At 36.1% G+C, this 18,959-nt stretch overlaps 1 protein-coding gene across 2 annotated transcripts in view; it reads left to right on the top strand.

Annotated features, from left to right (window-relative positions):
• Nucleotides 1-18,959, top strand: part of LOC148949905 (glycerol kinase-like) — a 126,812-nt gene that overhangs the window by 16,793 nt on the left and 91,060 nt on the right. The window contains exon 1 of one of the 2 annotated variants that reach the window (XM_089091991.1): nucleotides 1,718-1,855. The exons of the other annotated variant lie outside the window; for it this stretch is intronic. The gene's annotated coding sequence lies outside the window, so the exon portion shown is untranslated. Of the gene's footprint in view, nucleotides 1-1,717; nucleotides 1,856-18,959 lie in introns of those variants that run through there. 2 annotated transcript variants of the gene reach the window in all.

The following is an 18,959-nucleotide window of genomic DNA, read 5'->3' as shown; positions in this document are numbered from 1 at the left end:
CAGGTAAGTTTTTTCAAGCTCGAATCCTGTTGCCAATTATACTAAACTTAACAAAATTTGTACATTTTTAATCGGTATTATAAACAACTTCTTATGATACATTTATTAACATCAAAGTTCAGTTTTTGAAATTTTCGATTACTATTGAGCCGTATCACTTTTTTTTTTTATTGTTTTTTTTTTATTACGTGTATGTTATTATGTATATGAGGGGGTTCTCCCCTTAGTCAATACCACACTCTTTACGTTAAAAGTTAAAAAAAAATTAATTCACAAACCCCTGAATCACAAAGGCCGTTTAATTACAATAGATAGCTCTTTTGAAAGCACTAAAAAAAACTGTAGCGTAAAGAGCGAGGTATTGACTTGGGGGAGAACCCCCTCATATACATAATAATTTCTGTTCATTTTAAGTTCTAATTTTGCTTCTTACTTTCAGTTGAAAAAACTTGTTTTTTTTTAATTTAATTTCTGATCGTATTTTAAATGATGCTTGGAAATCCGACGCCCCCTTCATAGAAATGTCCCTTACCCCAAAGAAACATCCTCCACGGAAAGATTATCCCGAGTAAGCCCCTCCACCGGCCCCCCCCCCCCCACAAAAAAAATTCTTCCTGAAAATGTCTGTATACTTCCCAATAACCAATACAATATGCAAGCAATGGGCAAAGTTCATAACTTGCAGCCCTTCCCCTGGGAACTGTGGGGGATTAAGTCATCGTAAAAGACACATTTATTAGATTTTCGACTATGCTAAACAAAATGGCTATCTCAAAATTTTAATTGGGTGACTTTGAGACAAAAATGAGCGTGGGAGAGGGCCTAGTTGCCCTCCATTTTTTTTGATCACTTAAAAAGGGCACTAGAACTTTTAATTTCCGTTCAAATGAGCCCTCTTACGATATTCTAGGACCACTGGGTCAATACGATTACCCCTGGAAAAAAAAAAAAACAAAACAAACAAACAAACAAACAAATAAACACGCACCCGTGATCTTTCTTCTGGCAAAAAATGCAAAATTCCACATTTTTGTAGATAGGAGCTTGAAACCTCTACAGTATGGTTCTCTGATACGTTGAATATAATGGTGCAAATTTCTTTAAGGTTCTATAATTTTTAGGGGGTCTTTCCCCCTTTTTTCAAAAATCAGCCAAATTTTCTCAGCCGCGTAACTTTTGATGGGTATAATTAAACTTGATGAAACTTATATATTTGAAATCAAAATTAAAATCTGATTCTTTTTATGTATCTATTCGTACCAAAATTCCGGTTTTTAGAGTTTCGGTTACCATTGAGCCGGGTCCCTCCTTACTTACAGTTCGTTATCACGAACTGTTTGATATTGCTGTTAAGACTGCTAGAGTAACACACAAAAGATTTTAGAAATAAGTGAATCAAGAAAAAGTTTTTGAATGGTGGACTATTAGGACGTGTAACTTAAGAAAATTATGTTGCCTCTTCTAGTAGTTACTTACCAATTAAACTCATAAAAATTAGATTTGAGTAGACATTAACAATAATGCTGTCAAGGTCAGCAATGTCTGCAATTTGGAAGGACAAACTACTTTTTGAAATTGCTCCAGAAAAATTATGTCACACTAATTTTTCAGGCTTAAACTTGGCATAGCATATAGGCTAATAAAAGAAAAATCGCGCGGAGGAAAACAAGTTTTAAAATTTGCCTATAGTACCAAATCTTTGCACATGCAAGAGATTGCAAAATAAAAGATAAGCCTATTCTAATGAGCCGGTCTTGGGCCAAATTTTGATCACTTCCAAAGGTAGTCCAGCGCCAGAAGTCCCCGAGTGTTGGCCTTTTTGATCAAGTGTCAAAGAAATGGACTACAATGGGAGGTAGGAATTATCCTTGTACCAAAAATATTATTCTGTTTAATAATCATGGTTTTAGCAGTAGCTAGTCCATAGTAGAAAGCGGACCACGAGCCAAGGCACATACAAAGAAGTTTTTCAGGGAGGGGGTGGGGTTATATATAAAAAGTTACTTCATATTTGAATAAGAAGTGCCCGGAACTTAAAAAAAAATTAGGATTTCGGAGGGGGCATGCTCTGAGCCCCCTTTATAGGGCCATAATAGCCGAAATAAAAAAAAACGAGTTTGTAAATAAACTGTCAATTGAAAAATATTTCATATGTAACACCATCCTGGAAATTGTATTTTTCATTCCGGTAAAGCTGAAGTGATTTTTAAATATAAGAATAATTTTTTTTTTTGAATTTCACACACGTGCCTTAGACAACGTCCAGTTGAAATATGACTAAAATCACCATTGTCGAAATTACACCACTGGAGGTTTACACTCCCCCAAAATTAACAACAATGAAAACAGTATTTTGCATGGGACCTACCATGTGTCCTTTGTCTCCCCCCCCCCCAGGGTGACTGTACCAAGCCAGTAGTAATAGAATATCAGAATAGGGCTCATTTCCACACAAATTAAAATCTCTAGTGTCCTTTTTAAGTAATTAATTAAAAAAACTTTCCACTAAATAAGTTTTTCAAAGAAAAGTAACTTCATTAAACCAAAAATGAACAAAAATAAAATAAAATCATCTACCAAGCGTGAAACTACCACAAATCAGCATCGATAAATAAGTGAAACCCGAAACGAACAGAAATTACAAAAAATAACCGGGTCAGACTCAAAACGAGCAGAAATTAACATGAGTAGGGCTCAAAACCCCTATCCCTTCCCAAGGCCAGAACATAATTACACTTTACTGAAAAAATATAAATGTTCTTAGTTTTATAACTTTAATAAATCAAATAATGCTAACATTTTGATTACTAAATAGAAGTAGATTCATGTTAAACTGACAATTCACATTCATGTATATTGTTTTCACCAAAGTACAAATCATGTTCTGGCCTTGGGAAGGCATAGGGGTTTTGAGCCCTACTCATGTTAATTTCTGCTCGTTTTGAGTTTGACTCGGTTATTTATTGTAGTTTCTGTTCGTTTCAACCCTTGCCCTGAGGACTGTGGTGGAGGGTTGTCATCCTTAAAGACCTGATTTCCAAAACTTTCAACTACGTTGAATAAAATGGCTATCTAAGAATTTTGATTGGAAGTGCTTGGAGAAAAGGTGGGCGTGAGAGGGGGGTTAGTTGCCCTCAAATCACTTTCGACTATAAAAAGGTCACTAGCCCTTTGAATTTCCAATCGAATGAGCCTTTTTTTAAGAGGGCTGGGGGGAAGGGGTTGTCATCCTCAAATACCTAATTTCCAGAACTTTCAACTACGTTGAAAAAAATTGCTATATCAAAATTTTGATTAGATGCGTTTGGGGAAATGTTGGGCATGAAAGGGGTGTTAGTTGCCTTCGACTATTAAAAAGGGCACGAGCCACTCCTATTTCCAATCGAATGAGCCCTTTTCGAAGTTTCTACGACAACTCCTTCGATACGAAGTACCCTGGTCTGCAAAAAAAATAATACAGTGCGCCAACATCATTCTTTACTTAGGCAGCGCGATTGCACTGCCTATGATTTATTATTAAGGAGAGGAGGTAGATCTTTGTGTAGGGGGTGGTAGGATAACAAAATGAGTAAGTTTCAATGACGTAAGCATTTCTCAGGGGTAATTATATCAAACCAAGGGTCCTAAAAGTTAGGGAGAGGGCTCATGGAAAAAAAAAAGTTCAAGTAACCAATGCTGGGACAATAATAACCCCTTCCCCTGTCACAGGATCTAAAATAAAGGCATACACTGAAAAGATACGTGGGAACAAAAAAGAATTGGACAAGAAGTCTCAAAACCCGTTTAGCTTTCATCTGGGGCTTAGAAAATTAGGCCACTGAAACGTAATCCTTTTGGTATCTTAATCCCTTCCCTGCACAACAATCTACCACCCCTTATTAATAACAGACCACTGCATTGTTGAGCAAATCACTTCACGTCAATAAAGGATCATAGGCAGCTAGCGCTGCCTAAGTAACGAACGATTGGGCACAATGTGTGTTTTTTTTTCTCCATACCCGGGCACTTCGTATCGAAGGAGTTGTCGTAGAAAGCTCGAAAAGGGCTCATTCGATTGGAAATTGGAGTGGCTAGTGCCCTTTTTGACGATCGAAAGTGATAGGAGGGCAACTAGCCCCCCACGCCCATCATTTCCCCAAAAATATCCAATCAAAGTTTTGAGATAGCCATTTTGTTCACTCAATTGGAAATTGGAGTGGCTAGTGCCCTTTTTAATAGTCAAAAGTGATTGGAGGGCAACTCTCCCCCCCCCCTCCACGCCCATCATTCCCCCAAAAACATCCAATCAAAATTTTGAGATACCCATTTTGTTCAGCGTAGTTGATTTCCAGTTATAAAATATGTTTTTGAGGAGGACACTCCCCCACAACCCTCAGGATATGGGTTTTAAGCTATGCCCTAGGGGCATATAAGGTTTTTATAAAAGGCGTCGTCGTATAAACTTCAAAACAGGCACATTCGATTGGAAATTGGAGTGGCTAGTGCCCTTTTTAATAGTCGAAAGTGCAACTAGTCCCCCCCCCACACCCATCCTTCCCACAAACACATCCAATCAAAATTTTGGGATAGCCATTTTGTTCAGCATAGTTGATTTCCAGATAGAAAATATTTTTTTGAGGAGGACACTCCCCCACAACCCTCGGGGCAAGGGTTTTAAGTTATACCCTGGGGGCATATAGTTTTTATTGAAAGCGTTGGTATAGAAACTTCAAAAGGGCTCATTCAATTGGAAATTGAAAGGGCTAGTGCCTTTTTTAACAGTTGAAAGTGATTGGAGAGCGACTAAAGCCCCTTTCACACCCACCATTTTCCCAAACACATCCAATCAAAATTTTGAGATATCCATTTTGTTCAGCGTAGTTGATTTCCAGATATAAATGATGTTTTTGAGGTCAGTCCTCCTTAGGGCAAATGTTCTAAGTTATGCCCTGTGGGCATAAAAGAACGATGTTGGCACAATGTATTATTTATTAATTTTTTCCTTTAGAGCAGGGCACTTCGTATCGAAGAAGTTGACATAGAAGCTCGAAAGGCGCTCATTTAATTGGAAATTGGAGTGGCTTGTGCCCTTTTTAATAGTCAAAAGTGATTTGAAAGTGACTAACAACCGGTCCACGCCCACCATTTCCCGAAACACATCCAATCAAAATTTTGAGATAGCCATTTTGTTCAGCGTAGTTGATTTCATGATAGAAATTATGTTTTTGAGGAAAGTCCCCCTTAGGGCAAGGGTTGTAAGTTATTCCCTGGGAGCATATAAGGTTTTTTATTGTAGGCGTTGTCGTAGAAACTTTAAAATAGGCTCATTCAATTGGAAATTCAAAGGGCTAGCGCCCTTTTAAACAGTCGAAAGTGATTACAGGGCAACTACCCCGCCTCTCACGCCCACCTTTTCCCCAAATACATCTAATGAAAACTTTAAGATAACCATTTTATTCAACGTAGTTTTAAATTTTAAAAATGATGACTTCGAGGATAACAAACCGCCCACAGCTCTCAGGGCAAGAGTTGTAAGTTATGCCCAGGGGGCATATAAGGTATTTATGTAACACGTTGTCGTACAAAATTCAAAAAGGGCTCATTCGTTCCACATCCAATCAAAATTTTTGAGATAGCTATTTTGTTCAGCGTAGTTGATTTCCAGATAGAAAATATGTTTTTGAGGAGGACACTCCCCCACAGCCCTCAGGGCAAGGATTTTAAGTTATGCCCTGGGGGTATATAAGGTTTTTAAAGAAGGTGTTGTTGTAGAAACTTCAAAAAAAGCTCATTCGATTGGAAATTCAAAGGGCTAGTGCCCTTTTTAATAGTCGAAAGTGTTTGGAGGGCAGCTAGCCCCCCCCCCCCCCACGCCCATCATTCCCACAAAAAATTTCAATAAAAATTTTGAAATAGCCATTTTGTTAAAAGCGTAGTTGATTTCCAGATAAAAATATGTTTTTGAGGAGGACACTCCCCCAGGGCCCTCAGGGCAAGGGTTTTAAGTTATCCCCTTGGGGCATATTAGATGGCGTTGTTTTTATAGAAGGCGTTGTCATAGAAACTTCAAAACAGGCTCAATCGATTGGAAATTCAAGGGCTAGTGCCCTTTTTAATAGTCGAAAGTGATTGGAGGGCAACTAGCCCCCCCCCATGCCCATCATTCCCACAAAAAATTTTAATAAAAATTTTGAAATAGCCATTTTGTTCAGCGTAGTTGATTTCTAGATAGAAAATATATATTTGAGGAGGACACTCCCCCACAGCCCTCAGGGACAGGGTTTTAAGTTATGCCCTGGGGGCATATAAGGTTCTTTATAGAAGGCGTTGTCGTAGAAACTTCAAAAAGGGCTCATTCCGTTGGAAATTCAAAGGGCTAGTGCCCTTTTTATTAGTCGAAAGTGATTGGACGGCAACTAGCCCCCCCCCCACGCCCATCATTCCCCCAAACATATCCAATCAAAATTTTTAGATAGCCATTTTATTCAACGTAGTTGAGGATGACAACCCCTCCCCCCACAGCCCTCAGGGCATATAAACTTTTTATTGAAAGCGTTGTCGTAGAAACTTCAAAAGGGCTCATTCAATTGGAAATTAAAAGGGCTAGTGCCTTTTTTAATAGTTGAAAGTGATTGGATAACGACTAACGCTCCTCTCACGCCCACCATTTTCCACAACACATCCAAGCAAAATTTGAGATATCCATTTTATTCAACGTAGTTGAACGTTCTGGAAATTAGGTCTCTTAGGAAGATAACCCCTTCAGAGCACTCAGTATAAGGGTTGTAAGTTGTGGCCTGGGGGCAAATGAGGTTTATATAGAAAGTTATTGTATAAATCATAGGCAGCGCGATCCCGCTGCCTAGGTAAAGAACGGGGACACTCGAGACGAGAAAAGGAACGGGGATTAAGTAAAAAGGAAGACACTCCCCCACAACCATCTTACCAAATGTTTCAAGTTATTCCCCGGGGGCATATAAAAATGATGTTGGCACAATGTATTATTTATTAATTTTTCCCTTTAGAGTAGGGCACTTTGTATCAAAGAAGTTATCGTAGAAGTTGTCGTTGAAAAACTTATTTTCTGAAAAAAGTTTTTTTAATTAATTAAAATAAACGCCAAAAACATTCGATAAGAACGGAGTTGTCACCTTGCAGCACCCTTGTTGAAATTACCCACATTTTTCCACGGAAAAATCTTGTCGGACAATTTGATCCTCGCTGACAGGAAATTCTTCCCAAAAATGTTCTCCCCGCTGAAAATTCTTCCACGCAATCCCCCCCCTCCCCCCCTGCCGAAAACTCCCTTGCGAAAATGTCTGTAAGTTTCCCAATAACAAATACTATCTGTAAGCAGTAGACAGACTACACTATTAAACTTCTACAATGAAGTTCTCAGTAGGGTAAAAGATACCATTTCTGCTGCCTGTATAGGAATCTCCATGTTATTTGCTTGCCTTACGTTCCTTGGCACCTTTCCAGAGAATGTACTTATAGATTTGCTTGCCTTATGTTCCTTGGTGTCTTTCCAGAGAATGTACTTATGGATTTGGGTGGATTATGTTCCCTCCCATGCTATTCTATGTTCCCTCCCATGTTATTCTAAGGGCTGATGTTCCCTCACATGCTATTTTAAGCGCTATGTCCCTTCCATTGTTATTCAATGGGACCTCTACACGTGATTAAACACGTTATGAAACTATGTGCTATTTGCTTATGTCCCGTTGGTACCATTCCATGTGCGGGGGGATTCCCCGCACAAATTTGTTTCAACTCCAAGTTTTTTCAACCAGACTGGTTTTTTGAAAGCATAGTGTGTACATGTGTGTAGGCAACCAATCAGAGACAACCGAAATATTTACTCCTCTCTCTCTATCTCAGACAATTTTTGTTGTTTCTAGCTCAGTTTCATTGTGGCAGTGAGAGTGTTAACACATGAAAAAATGTTCCATACATGCCCACTATGTATGTATACACTGGGCAGCTGGTCATCATGTGAGAATTGTACAATGATTTATTAGTATGATGAAAAGTGTAGATTATGTAACCCGTGTAAATTGCATAAAGGATAAGCTGTACAAATTAAAGGTTGTAATTCCTGTCTTGAAGAGGTGTGTGACTCTCATCCGAAAGGCCACCTATGCTCCAATTGTCATTATGATAAATGTAATCAGTGGGAGAGTACATATCCCGGTACGATTGGAAAGAATCCTAACCGTGATTTTAGTTTATTGCTAAGAGATTGGTTTCGTCGTGGTTTTAGATTGTTCTGGGAGGTGGAACCGGGTCAGCGATTCAACTGTTGGAACAACAAAAGAATTTGGTTTCTACGTCATCGTTGTGAAGACAGTGGGTGTTACGATTATAAGCCCACTGATTTTTATTTGGCTGCGATGGAATGTGATTCGCTGCTTGAGGACACTATTTGTGACATTACTTCAAATAGACAAATTGAAACATGCGAATTCTATAGAATGAATGAGAATAGTATCATTGACTATACAAAGAGATATGAGAAGAGTGAAGTTAAACTCTACTCTAGAAAATGTGACCCTGCCATTGCACTTCATCAGGATCAGTACCCTGTGAATTCAGATAATTTACCTGCACTAGTTGTTGTCGACAAATACTTATACCTACTAGAAGATGAAATCTAAAGAGTAGAAAAGTCGTTTTATCATGTATATAAATTTTTATGAATGAACAATTTAACATACATTTTTAGAACATTTTATTAGTAGGGCACTAAAATCAATATTAAATACACTTGTAAGTATATTTTCCACTAGAAGGTCGTTTAATCGAGGTAAGTCAACGTAGATGTCGAGAAATTGCTTGAAGGTCTAGCCACGACATCTGAACATGAAAAAGAGCAGTTCATGAAAGCAACAAGTCTTAGTCGCTAAGTCCTATACTTTTTGTTGATTTCGAATAATGCTTTCCCCCATGCCTTCAATAAAGCTGCTGTTCTATGGCGCGTAGAATTTATATGATAGACCAAGATGGTCAAAAAATTCGATATTCTTTGCTCTTTGAAAGATGCTTAGCCCGTCTTCAAATTCGAAGGACAGCTATTAACAGTGATTTATTTATTGTTAACACTTTGAATTCTGTCAATGAATTCTGAAGGTATGCATTAGGAGTTTTACTGATATATGTATAGATCCATACTAAATACGTTGATTATTTGGTTTGTGTTCATGGTGCTAAGTCTAGTAGAACACTGCCGTCGGGTGTGATTTCCCAATAGGTTTCAAATTGACTCATTGATATTAGCGTGATACTCTCAATCAAAGCATCAGCAAATGTACACTCTAAACGTACATTTCCTATTCGTACTATGCTCATATCCTGAGTCCCCGACAAGTCCAAAACAAGTACCACATGATTTTTTGAAAAATTTTCTATAATTTCGTCTGAAAAATAGGAGTTCACACTTAATAAGTTCTATTAAGAGCTATTTTTATGGAAATGGTTCATTTTTGAACCAAAACTACGCTTTTTTGACTGAAGATATACATTATAATCAGAGAAATGTGTTTTGATAGTATTTTCTATAGTCTCGTTTGAAAAAATTGGAGTTCATACTTAAACAATTCTATTAAGAGCTATTGCTATGGAAATGACTTATTTTTTAATCGAAACTATGCTTTTCTGACTGAAGATACACATTTGAATCAGAAAATGTGAAAATGTACACAATTGAAACAGAAAAGTGTGTTTTGACCGTATTTTCTATAATTTCGTCTGAAAAATAGGAGTTCACACTTAAAAAGTTCTATTAAGAGCTATTTTAAAGTAATGGTTCATTTTTGAACCAAAACTACGCTGCTTCACTATAAATAAGGCTATTGTGGATTTCTGAACTTTCTAGGGCGGGGGTAAGTATTTAGTTTAAATAATTCTAGGAGGAATTGATTTTTGTGGGTGGTACGGAAAAATGGTACGTGTTAAATATTCGGGTAAACATTCGACTATAAATAAGGCTATTGTCTCTTTCTTAACTTTCTGTGAGAGGCGGGGGTAAGTATTTAGTTTAAATAATTCTAGGAGGAATTGAGTTTTGTGGCTGATGCGGAAAAAATGGTACGTGTGGGGTAAATTAAGTTTTGAGGGGGGTAAAAATGGTAGTTATTTAGTACCCGGTAAACAGCTTGAAATGCTTGAAATGCTTTATTAGAAATAGTTTATTGCTAATGATACCTCCTCGACCGATATTTTTTTATTGTATTTTATAGCTATTAGCCAAACAATTCTCAGCGTTTCTCATACCAACTAGTGAATATTTATCGGGGTTTTATTTATTCTGTTCGATTATTTTTAGTTTACGACAATATAATTAAATCATTATTTTATTACAACTTAACTTGTAGGAATAGACCTTCTAGAATATGGATTCATTCTCTCGACTAAAGCAGTTTATTCAGGTATAATGGTGAACAAAAGACTATAATTTCTCCTTATTCTTCTTCTTCTTCATTTTATCTAGCTAAAAGTTGCCTTGTGTCTGTCACCCCAACCAGTAAATATTTATCGGGATTTTATTTTTCTCCGTTCAATTATTTTCAGTGTAATCCAATATAAAGCTAGGGTGAGTAAAAATGGTAGTTATTTAGTACCCAGTAAACAGGTGACTTGATATGCTTCATTAGAAGTAGCTTATTGCTAGTGATACCTCCTCGACGTATATTTATATGGATCTAACAATTGCACTCTATGCTTACCCAGAGACACGATGTGGCTTACCCACTATTGCTCTATTACCGGTTATCGACACTATCTAGTTTATTGTATGTATTAAGTAAGTATTTCTTACGCAGTGGAACGATAAAAACGTAAGTAATATCTCTAAAAAAGTGAAGATGAAGCATTTTAAGAAAGTTTGTTCACATGATAGTGTTATTGTAGCATTGAATGCTGACAAGGAGAAGTATATAAACTATGAAATAAGTACAAGTGGTAGCACTATCGGAAACGTATACGTACATTTTCATGACAGTAAGGAATTGAATTTCTTGGAGTACCAAAAAAATTCAACTCTTATGATGGTGGATATTCGAGATTGAGATCTCCTGAGATGATTACACTCAAAGAGAATGCCAACATAAAAATAATAATTGATAAAGAGGGGCATCTTCTTGCTAGTGCTTGTGGTAACATGTTACCCAGTGTTAAACCATATCGTCAGCTTTCGGGTATTAGCATTCAAATGAAAGCAAAGACGAAAAGAAAGACCTACTCTTCAACTAATATGATAAACCATATCCTGTCTACGTGCCGGAACTGTTACCTGTGTAAAAATAGTGTGATAATAGACAGTGAAATTTCTAGAAAAATAAAAAGTGCGTTGTCAGAAAATATAACTAATGAAAATAAAGATGAATCAATGAAAAACAAAGTACCAGAAAACGTTGCTTCCACTGATCAAACAGTCAATTAGTCAAATAACACCAAAGATAAAAAGTATATTGATCCTGTCTATGACACACCTATAAAAATTAACCGCGCGCGCACGTAACCTCGTCTAAATTAACCTTAAAAAATGAAATAAAGCTATGTCGACTTTGCATGTTGATTTCATGACATTATTTTAGGTTTTTTTTTTTCTTGTCCCAAACTATTTTTTTATCATGAACCGTTTAGAGACCAATTTGATCTGTACACAATGAAAATTGTTTGTGATAAAGAGAAAAAAAAGAATTGTCCTGTTTTGACATTGACATTAGCTAGTTTAATTGTGCTAGCTTGCACACACACAGACGCACACAGACGCACACACACACACACACACACACACACACACACACACACACACACACACACACACAAACACACACACACACACACACACACAGACACATTGGTACTTACTTACAATTTTTTCATAATTTTTTGAATGAAATTTCTTCATTGTGTATCCAATAGGTGAAAAAATAGAGTTTATTTCTTACTTGCAATTTTATCATGATTTCTTGAATTAAATATCTGTATTGTGTCCAGGAATCGAATTCAAGAAAGCGATTGCTGCTTACTTACAATGTCTTCACAATTTAATGAAAAGAATAGAACTATTCTAAATAATAAAGACGGGTTAAGTTTAAATATATTTATTGCTTAAACGTATTAACAGATTTTTTGAGAGAAAAAAAAACAACACATGTTTACATAAAAATAGTACTTAGAGTTCACTCTTAAACATCCAGAAACGATGGTTCCATGATATAGAATAGTTTTTACCATATCTTATGGATTTATCACGATCAGGTATGTCCTTAGGTATCCACTGCGCGAAGAACCTAACCTCGTCTTCAGGACGGTGATAACCCCCTTCAAATTTAGGACACTTAAACTCTTCTAGATTGAAAAGTGGAATCCTAGGGTCACACTTTTGAATTAATACTTTATCTGTAGATACATTGCCCTTTACGTAGAGTGCTTCAACCCTGAAAAAGCTGCAAATTTGACTGACTTCCTCCTGAACATTTCTCAGTTCCTGACCAGCATTATTAAGTGGTGTAATCACTCTATCGTAGAATCCCAGTCTGTTTATATGACGTAATGTAATACTCCAGAAGCTTTTATCATACTCAAACATGTTATAGTTCACTATCCAATGATAACAGTCAATTTCTTCGAGTTCCATAGACATTAATAAAAATGCACATTCGAATATAACACCACAAGATGATTTTTTCAAACCGATAAATTCTGTGTCATACAGTCCTATCATCTTGGAAGCTATTAATGTAGTTGTTAAGTAGAAAAATACTTCATCAAACTTTTATACCTTTACTCAAGGTTGAATGGAGTTATGGCTAGGGGGATGAGTCCTAAAACCATCTGAATTCATTGCGGGGAGGAGTCATAGAACTCTCGGTATCTATTGCATGCAAATGATGTCTGGAAATTACAAATTTTTTTTTATAATATCTGTGTTGTGTATCCATGAGTTGAATTCAAGAAAGAGTTTGCTACTTGCTTACTTACAATTTTTTCATAATGAGAAATCCGACAATGGATGATGTTAGAGAATTTATTCATTCTAATAGATAGATTTTGTCAATGTTATCTGACGTATCCGACATATGATATCGATAAAGAATGTTAATAAAGAATTTGTTCAATTTGATACTTAAATTATGTCAGTGTTATCAAATGTATCTGTCAAAAGACATCGATAAAGAACTTATTCACTCTGATACTTTGATTTTGTCAATGCTATCCCAAGTATCTGTCAATGGATGTTGATAGAGAATTTATTCATTCTTATACTTAGATTTTCTCTATGTTAACCTATCTATCCGATGAATGATGTATGTAAAATCCTTTTTTTACATCTCCGATGTTTTAATAGATATACTAAACGTTCGATATGCTAGCTTACTCTATAAATAATGAACACATAACAATGTAAGGCATAATATATTTTTAATTAAATAATGTCATTTAGAAAATTACTAGAAAAAATATATATTAATATCATTATTAATATCAATGAACAACTTTGGACATTTTGAATCTGTTCCATAAAATGGTTCACCATATTATCTCTTGATACTATAGCTATTATCTTCTCTTAGTTCGTAATCAGTAGAATAATCATATTCCATTTTGACTCATACACAATTTTTACAGGTGTGTCATCGACAGGCTCAATATGCTTTTCGTCTTTGGTATTATTTGGTTCATTGACTGTTTGATCAATGGCAGTAACGTTTGCTGGTACTTTGTTTTTCATTGATTCATCTTTATATTCCCTAGTTATATTTTCTGCCAATGCCCTCTTTATTTTTCTAGCAATTTCACTGTCTATTATCACACTATTTTTACACAGGTATTCCGGCACGTAGACAGGATATGGTTTATGATATTAGTAGAAGAGTAGGTCTTTCTTTTCGTCTTTGCTTTCATTTGAATGTTAAGACCCGAAAGCTGACGATATGGTTTAACACAGGGCAACACTTTACCACAAGCACTAGCGAGAAGATACCCCTCTTTATCAATTGTTATTTTTATGTTGGCATTCTCTTTGAGTGCAATCATCTTAGTAGATCTCAATCTCGCACATCCACCTTCATAAAATTTGAATTTTTTGGTACTCCAAAGAAATTCAATTCCTTACTGTCATGACAATGCACGCATACGTTTCCGATAGTGCTACAACTTGTACTTATTTCAAAGTTTAAATACATCTCCTTGTCGGCATTCAATGCTATAATAACACTATCATGTGAACACACTTTCTTAAAATGCTTCATCTTCACTTTTTTAGAGATACTAGTTATGTGTTTATCGTTCCACTGTGTAAAAAATACTGATTTAATACATGCAATAAAGTAAGTAGTGTCGATAACCGGCCATAGAGCAATAGTGGGAAAGCCACATCGTGTCTCTGGGCAAGCATAGAGTACAATTGTTAGAGCCATAAAAATATCTGTCGAGGAGGTATCATTAACAATAACCTACTTCTAATGAAGCATATCAAGTCACCTGTTTACCGGGTACTAAATAACTACTTCTAGTCACCATTATAAATGAATAGAGCTATTTATAAGACGTAACGAATTCTTGTTATATATTTTCTCGTTCTAAAGGTTAATTTAGAGTAAATTAATGTTGCAACTATATAGGCGAGCACTGAAAAGAGTCGAACGGAAAAAATAAAACCCCGAAATAAATTCGCAATTGGGTGTAACAAACACTGAGCAATGCTCGGCTAATAGCTATAAAATACAATAAAAAAATATCTGTTGAGGAGGCATCATTAGCAATAAACTATTTCTAATAAAGCATTTCAAGTCACCTGTTTACCGGGTACTAAATAACTACCATTTTTACCCCCCTCAAAACTTAATTTACCCCAGACGTACCATTTTTTCCACACCAGCAACAAAACTCAATTCCTCCTGGAATTATTTAAACTAAATACTTACTCCCGCCTCTCACAGTAAGTTCAGAAAGACACAAGAGCCTTATTTATAGTCAAATATTTACCCGAATATTTAACACGTACCATTTTTCCTTACCACCCACAAAAATAAATTCCTCCTAGAATTATTTAAACTAAATACTTACCCCCGCCCTAGAAAGTTCGGAAAAACACAATAGCCTTATTTATAGTGAAGCAGCGTAGTTTTGGTTCAAAAATGAACCATTTCCATAAAAATAGCTCTTAATAGAACTTTTTAAGTGTGAACTCCTATTTTTCAGACGAAATTATAGAGAATACGGTCAATACACACTTTTCTGTTTCAATTTTGTACATTTTCACATTTTATATTCAAATGTGTATCTTCAGTCAGAAAAGTGTAGTTTCGATTCAAAAATGAGTCATTTCCATAGCAATAGCTCTTAATAGAATTGTTTAAGTATGAACTCATATTTTTTCCAACGAGACTATAGAGAATACTATCAAAACACATTTCTCTGATTATAATATATATCTTCAGTCAGAAATGCGTAGTTTTGGTTCAAAAATGAACCATTTCCATAAAAATAGCTCTTAATAGAATTTTTTAACTGTGAACTCCTATTTTTCAGACGTAATTATAGAAAATATTTCAAAAAATCATGGGGTAATTGTTTTGGACTTGTCGGGGACTCAGGATATGAGCATAGTACGAACAGGAAATGTACGTTTAGAGTATACATTTGCCGATGCTTTGACTGAGAGTATCACGCTAATATCACTGAGTCAATTTGAAACCTATTGGGAAATCACAACCGACGGTAGTGTTCTACTAGACTTAGCAACATGAACGCAAACCAAATAATCAACGTATTTAGTATGGATCCATACATGTTCCAGTACAAGTCCTACTGCATACCTTCGGACTTCATTGAAAAAATTCCAAGAGTTAACAATACCTTAATCATTGTTAATAGCAGTCCATCGACTTTGAAGACGGGTCATTGGCTCAGCATCTTTCAAACAGCGACGAATATTGAATTTTACGATCCTCTTGGTCTATCATAGAAATTATAAACGCCATACATCAGTAGATTTATTGAAGGCAGTGGGAAAACCATTATTCGAAATCAACGAAGAGTACAGGATTTAACGACTAAGACATGTGGTTTTCATGCATTACTTTTTTTCATGTTCAGATGTCGTGGCTACACCTACAAACAGTTTCTCAACATCTACGTTGACTTACCTCGATTGAACGACTTTCTAGTGGAAAATATACTTACAAGCGTATTTAATAATGATTTTAGTGCCCTACGAATAAAATTTTCTAAAAATGTATGTGAAATTGTTTATTAATAAAAATTTATATAAATGATAAAAAGACTTTTCTACTCTTTAGATTTCATCTTTTACTAGGTTTAGGTATTTGTTGACAACAACTAGTGCAGGTAGATTATCTGAATTCAAAGTGTACTGATCCTGATGAAGTGCAATGTCAGGGTCACATTTTCTACAGTAGAGTTTAGCTTTACTCTTCTCATATCTCTTTCTATAGTCAATGATACTATTCTCATTCATTTTATAGAATTCGCATGTTTCAATTCGTCTATTTGAAGTAATGTCACAAATAGTGTCTTCAAGCAGCGAATCACATTCCATCGCAGCCAAATAAAAATCAGTGGGCTTATAATCGTAACACCCACTGTCTTCACAACGATGACGTAGAAACCAAATTCTTTTGTTGTTCCAACAGTTGAATCGCTGACCCGGTTCCTCCTCCCATAACAATCTAAAACCACGACGATACCAATCTCGTAGCAATAAACTAAAATCACGGTTAGGATTCTTTCCAATCATACCGGGATATGTATTCTCCCACTGATTACATTTATCATAACGACAATTGGAGCATAGGTGGCCTCTAGGATGAGCCACACACCTCTTCAAGACAGGAATTACAACCTTTAATTTGTACAGCATATCATTTATGCAATTTACACGGGTTGCATAATCTACACTTTTCCTCATACTCATCAATCATTGTGCAATTCTCACATGATGACCAGCTGCCCAGTGTGTACATACATAGCGGACATGTATGGAACATTTTTTCATGTGTTGACACTCTCACTGCCACAATGAAACTGAGCTAGCAACAACAAAAATTGTCTGAGATAGAGAGAGAGGAGTAAATATCTCGGTTGTCTCTGATTGGCTGCCTACACACATGTACACACTATGCTTTCAAAAAACCAGTCTGGTTGAAAAAAACTTGGAGTTGAAACAAATTTGTGCGGGGAATCCCCCCGTTCATACTGTTATCTTTTTTGCAATGTTTAGGAACAGGCGGGGAATCCCCACTCGTTTGGAATGGTACCAACGGGACATAAGCAAATAGCACATAGTTTCATAACGTGTTTAATCACGTTTAGAGGTCCCATTGAATAACAATGGAAGGGACATAGCGCTTAAAATAGCATGGGAGGGAACATAAGCCCTTAGAATAACATGGGAGGGAACATAGAATAGCATGGGAGGGAACATAATCCACCCAAATCCATTAGAACATGCTCTGGAAAGACACCAAGGAACATAAGGCAAGCAAATCCATAAGTACATTCTCTGGAAAGGCGCCAAGGAACGTAAGGCAAGCAAATAACATGGAGATTCCTATACAGGCTGCAGAAATGGTACCTCTTACCCTACTGTTCTCTGATTTTTTATAGTTAAGGAGGGAGGGAGATGCCTCAAAGGGAGCGTTTTATTGCCAAAAGATCCCAGCTCTCATTGAGCCTTCAGATAAACTAAATTTAAAAAAGCAAGTTTTTCAACTGAAAGTAAGGAGCAACATTAAAACTCAAAATGAGCAGAAATTTTTCCCTTTATGAAGTGTTTGCCCTTCTTCTCAATACCTTGCTCTTTACACTAGAGTTCTGAGCATTTTTAGAAGAGGTTTCTAGTCTAATAGAAAGGCCCTTGGTTTTTAAAAGCTGTTCTTAAGAAATTGGAACAAACAGGTCAACTTTAGAGTAAAGAGCCAGATACTGAGAAGAGGGGCCACCCCCCCATAAACAGAATAATATTTGTTCGTTAGAGACACCCTCCCATGGCCATTTTTTCTAGAAAATAGCCCCCCCCCCGAGGGGGGTTAGTTGCCCGCCAATCTTTCAGATCACTAAAAAAAGGGCACTAGAAGTTTTAATTTCTGCTCAAATACTCTCTACCGATCTCCTATGACCATTATTTCGATACGATCAACTCTGGAAAAAATAAATAAATAAAATAAACACGCATCCGTTACCGGTATGTTTCTTCTGGCAAAAAAAAATAAAAAAATACAAAACTACATTTTGCCATATAGGAGCTTGAAACTTCTACAATAGGGGTCTCTGGTACGCTAAATCTGATTGTGGGATTTTAAGATTCCTTGACTTTTAAGAGATTTTTTACCCCCTTTTTCGAAAATCATGAAAATTTTCTCAGGCTCATAACTTTGGATGGGTAGCAGTAAAAAAAAAAAATTATTATTTAAGGTTAATAATAATTTCTTGATAAATTCTTGAATATATATTTGAAATCAGCATGATAAGGCAATTCTTTTGGTGTGTGCATTGATATCAAAATTCTGTTTTTCAGACTTTTGGTTACTATTGGAGCCGAGTCGCTCCTCACTGACAACACGAATAGTTTGATACAGAATTAGTTCTAAGGGAGAGACGAGGGAAGGGGGGAGGTAGAGATTGACGTATAAATCCCAAGGGCCGTAACCAGGAATTTTTTTGGGTGAGTTGTTTTTCCATGGGTGGGGGGTGTACAAAATGAAAAAAAAAACACATCAGAATGTGAAATTGATATTTAATCCCTCTTGATTTCTGGGATTTTTTTATTCTACGCTGTTATTATTAAAATAAAGAGTAAGATTAGCATCTTTATATTTCTTTATAGCCGTCAACGAAGCAGTCAAGCCGTAATAAAACAAACCCCATTAGGAATAGACTTCCGCATGTCAAATTAGACCAACCTGTTTGTCAAAGTTGCGATAGATAAAGGGTCTTGACAAAATTGGGCG

Source organism: Artemia sp. Qi Xiang Cuo, chromosome 7 (genome assembly GCF_049724085.1).
Source record: "Artemia sp. Qi Xiang Cuo chromosome 7, ASM4972408v1, whole genome shotgun sequence".
NCBI lineage: Eukaryota > Metazoa > Arthropoda > Branchiopoda > Anostraca > Artemiidae > Artemia > Artemia sp. Qi Xiang Cuo.
The sequence above is the reverse complement of the archived record's forward strand: the minus strand, read 5'-3'. Positions and strand labels throughout refer to the sequence as shown.